The sequence below is a fragment of the Oryctolagus cuniculus genome, chromosome 21, assembly GCF_051225735.1.
Source record: "Oryctolagus cuniculus isolate XC-2025 breed Fujian yellow rabbit chromosome 21, ASM5122573v1, whole genome shotgun sequence".
Taxonomy (NCBI): domain Eukaryota; kingdom Metazoa; phylum Chordata; class Mammalia; order Lagomorpha; family Leporidae; genus Oryctolagus; species Oryctolagus cuniculus.
The window spans coordinates 40,372,393-40,377,148 of record NC_142887.1 but is presented as its reverse complement, the minus strand read 5'-3'; the positions used below and the strand labels follow the sequence as shown (position 1 = coordinate 40,377,148).

General features: G+C 39.3%; 1 pseudogene; it reads right to left on the bottom strand.

The window, feature by feature from the left end:
• Positions 1-1,132: 1,132 nt before the first annotated feature.
• LOC149119950 (U6 spliceosomal RNA) lies at positions 1,133-1,200 on the bottom strand (annotated as a pseudogene).
• Between the last annotated feature and the right edge of the window lie 3,556 nt (positions 1,201-4,756).

The following is a 4,756-nucleotide window of genomic DNA, read 5'->3' as shown; positions in this document are numbered from 1 at the left end:
CAATATTATAAAGCAAAAAAAAGCTGGAGACATCACACCATATTTTAAGACATATTACAGGGGTCAGCACTATGACAAAGCAGGTAAAGTCACCGTCTGCAGTGCCGGCATCTCATATGGGTGCCAGTATGTTTCCCAGCTGCTCCACTTCTTATACCCCTCTCTGGTATAGCCTGAGAAAAAAGTAGAAAATGGCCAAAGTCTTTGGGCCCCTGCACCTGCATAGAGACCTGGAAGAAGCTCCTGACACTTGGATTCAGATCAACAGAGCTCCGGCCATTGTGACCATTTGGGGAGTAAACCAGTGGATGGAAGACCTCTCTCTCTCTCTGCCTCTACCTCTCTGTAACTCTGCCTTTCAAATAAATATACTGCAAAAAAAAAAGAAGAAGTGTTAGCACTGATATAATAACAGACACATAGTTCAATGGAAAAGACTTGGTAGCATAGAAATAAACCCAAATTTCTACCAGCAACTCATATTTAACAAAGGAACTAAAATGAACTGGAGAAAGAAGAATCTCTTTCACAAGTGGTGCAGAGGAACTTGATTATCCATATGTAGAAGCCTGAAAAGAGACTCCAACATCTCTTACACTATGTGAAAGTGAACTCACAGTGAATTAAAATGTAATCATAAGACCCAAACCCAAGTAAACATAGGGAAACTCTAAATATTGTCAACACACAATAGCTTTTGGGTAAGATTCCAATAGCAATAGTCACAAAAATAAAAACAGAGACATTTGAGTATATCCAACTAAGATACTTCTTCACAACAAAGTAAACATCAGAGTGTAGATACAATGAACAGATGGCAGGAAAAATTAAAACTCTGAATGTTTACAGATTTCCAGAACATTTACATGAATTGGAAAAACTCCAAAAAATACAGTGAAGAAACAGGCAAGGATCTGAATAGACATTTCTCAGAAGAAATGTACATGGTCAAAACATGTGAATATGCCCGATGTCACTAGCCATTATGTAAATATAAATCAGAACACCATATCAGTCTCCAACACCTGTGGGAGAATACAACACTCAGGTGTTTGTGTGTGCAGCAAGTGGGTTTAGAGGACCCTGTTCACCTCTGGAGAGCAGAGCCTACAGGGAGGTAAAGAAACCTTACTGCGCAGGGGCATGCTAATCTTCTCTGTATCATTCCAATTTTAGTATATGTGCTGCCGAAGCGAGCACATGTGCTGCCGAAGCGAGAAAGAGATGAAAAGAATTTATCTCAGCTAGCCACTAATATTCAAGAAACAAGGTCTTCAGGAAAGCCAACTCAACTGACATTTTCATGTCATTGTTAAATAAAGGAAAAATTATCTAGGTTCAGCAATACGTAGTTTATAAGAGAAAGACTACAGAGTAATTTCCTTGGCATAGAAATAACTTTTTTTTTTTTTTTTTTTTTTTTTTTTTTTTTTTTTTTTTTTTTTTATCCATGAGGGCTTGCTATCACCACCACACACCCACATCCCATATACAAATGCCTGGCTTGAGTGGTAGCTTCTCTGCTTTGAGGCAAGTTTCTGCTAGTGTGCACCCTGGGAGGAGACGGAGGATGGCAGAAGTGCTTGGGTCCCTGCACCCAAATGGGACATCCAGAATGAATTCCCAGTTCCTGGTTTTGGCTTGGTCAAGCTTTGGCTATTGCAAGTGTCTGGGGAGTGAAGCAGTGGTTCCCTCTTCCTGTCACTCTGCCTTTCAAATCAATAACTGTTGTTGGTAATGACTAATAATGATATTCACTGATTGTCAAATTTTGAATCTATTAATTATAGACAATTTCTCTTTGTATTTTTAAACTTTCATAATGTTCTGTAGCCAATTTCATCACTAGAAATAAAAACTTTTCCTCAAAAAAAAAAAAAAAGAAACCTTACTGCTTTCCTAATGTGCTTATTAAGTTCTTGACCAGCGCCTGTTAGTCTTGCCACAAACTTTCTAGTCTTACTACTTTCCTTCTTCTTCTTCTTCTTCTCTGTGACTTGTAAAATAGTATACATTCTATATACTGTGGATACTTTTGATTTATTTTATTCCTTCGGTCTCCTATGAAGTTCCTCCACAAAAGCACAGCCCTCAAAATATTCATTCATTTATGCAGTCTGCAGATTTCATGAGCTACTAAATTCCAAGTAGTATGTTAAAGGCAAGATCTGGGCCTAAGAGAAAAGTGGTCTAAATTCTGTGCCTAGAAGAGGATTTGGGACATAGTAGAACTTCAGTGAAGTGCTATGTGAATGACATGCACTCATTAAATGAGTAATCTAAAGCATACACTTCATTTAAGCAACACAGCAGCCCTACTCACCTCAGGTAGAGCAATTGAGAGGAATAATGTGAACAAAAATAAGACATCAATAAGTTGAATAATAACAGAGAAAAAACAAAATGAGATAGATGCCAACATTACTGAGCTATTTTTGAGGAATTAAATTGATAGAGGGGCTGGCATTGTGGCCAAGTGGGGAAAGCTGCAATCTGTGAGGCCAGCATAACATCTGAGTTCCACTTTGAGTTTAGGAATCTCCACTTCCAATTTAGCTCACTGCTAAACACCTGGGAAACCAGCAGAAGATGGACGAAGGACTCAGGTCCTTGCCACTCATGTGGGAGACTTGGATGAAGCTCCTGACTCCAGCATGCCCCAGGCTCAACTGTTGAAACTCTCTGGGGTGTGAGCCAGCAGATGAAAGCTATCTATGTCTTTCCCTCTCTCTCTAAATCCACCTTTCAAATAATAAAGATTTAATAAACAAATTAACTGATTTCAAAATACACAAAAACATGAACAATACTATATCATTTTTATGCCAAACTGATAAAAAATAACAAATGCTAGAGAGCACATGGGAAAAGAAAACCACCATATATGGTAGGTGAAAACACAAGTTAGTACAGATGTTATGCAGAACAGTATGGTCATTCCTTAAAAAGGATAAAAATTGGGGCTGGCGCTGTTGTGCAGTGAGTTAAAGCCCTGGCCTGAAGGGCCAGCATCCCATTTGGGTGCCAGTTCTAGTTCCAGCTGCTCTTCTTCCAATACAGCTCTCTGCTATCTCCTGGGATAGCAGTAGAAGATGGCCCAAGTCCTTGGGCCCATGCACCCATGAGGGAGACCCAGAGGAAGCTCCTGTCTCCAGGTTTCAGAATGGCATAACTCTGGCCTTTGTAGTCATCTGTAGAGCGAACCAGCTAATGGAGGACCTCTCTGTGTCTCTACCTCTATTGTAACTCTTTCAAATAAATAACAAAAATTAAACTAAGATAAAAATTGACCTACCATGTGAGAGTTATCTTGCTCTTGGCTATATAGAATAAGGAAATTTTATTAGAAGGAAAGGAGGAGAGCATATCAAAGATACAGCAATTTTCCCATAACACAGCCACTATAACACAGTTCACTGCAGCCAGGATGTGAAACCAATCTAGCTGTCCATCAGTGAAAAACAATGGACAGGGCAACCTCTTTTAGATACAAAAAAAGAACAAAATATTATTAAATTAATTGAAATAAGCCAGAAGCAGGAACACAAATGTCACCTGGTCCTTGTCACATGTGGAAGTGAAAGAAAATAATGGATCTGAACACAGAACTGTGATTACTAGAGGCTGAGAAGGGAAGCAGCTAGGGATAGAGGGGGATTGGATAATAGGTATCAAAAATCAAAGAGGCAGAAAGAACTTCTGGTGTTCCATAATATAATGAGATGACTACATTCAACCATATTAGGTTCTGTGTAAAGAACTGAAGGAGAGGAGCTGGTAGTCTCAAATCATGGAGAAGAATTAGAAACTGTAGTTGCTTGGGGGCCAGCATTGTGGCACAGTGGGCTAACACCCTGGCCTGAAGCACCAGCATCCCCTGTGGGTACCAGTTCTAGTCCTGGCTGCTCCTCTTCTGATCCAACTCTCTGCTATGGCCTGGGAAAGCAGTAGAAGATGGCCCAAGTCCTTGGGTCCCTGCACCCAAGTGGGAGATCTGGAAGAAGCTCCTGGTTCCTGGAATCAGATTGGCAGAGCTCCGGCCATTGTGGCCATCTGGGGAGTGAACCGGCAGAGGAAGACCTCTCTCTCTCTCTGCTGCTACTTCTCTCTGTAACTCTGTCTTTCAAATAAATAACTCTTTAAAAACTTAATAAAACTGTAGTTGCTTAGCTTGATCACTTTTTACTGCATAAATGTGTGCAAATATTGCACTACACCCTGTAATAATGCATGACTAGGACACATTAATCACAAATTATTTCAATGAAATTTTAAAAATTAGAAGCATTTCTTTATATTAACAATGAACTATTTGAAAATGAAATTAGAGAAACATTTCCATGCATAGCAGCATAAGAACCAGGAACCAATGTCTTCAATGTTATCAGTGATGAATCAGATTCACAGCCCCCAGCACTCAGTTTTTGCCATATACTTTACCATGGCAATTGTGGGCATATAGTAGTAAATCAATGGACAGGAATCCTTTGTCTCTAAATCTGCTAAATAAATAAACAAGGAATTCATCAAAGAAAAAGAGATATCAATTTGGATGCCAGGCACAAAAACACATGCACTTGAGCTATCCTCCAGTTTGTGATGCCAACAAATCTTTCAGACATGTTACATTTTCAGAGACTTTTCTGTAATCTTGCTAAGCTTTCTGGAAATCTGCCTTATAGCAAAGGGTTTCCCAATTCCATTACACTCATGATATTTCTTTTGTGTGATATATTAGTTTACCATCTAGAGATAA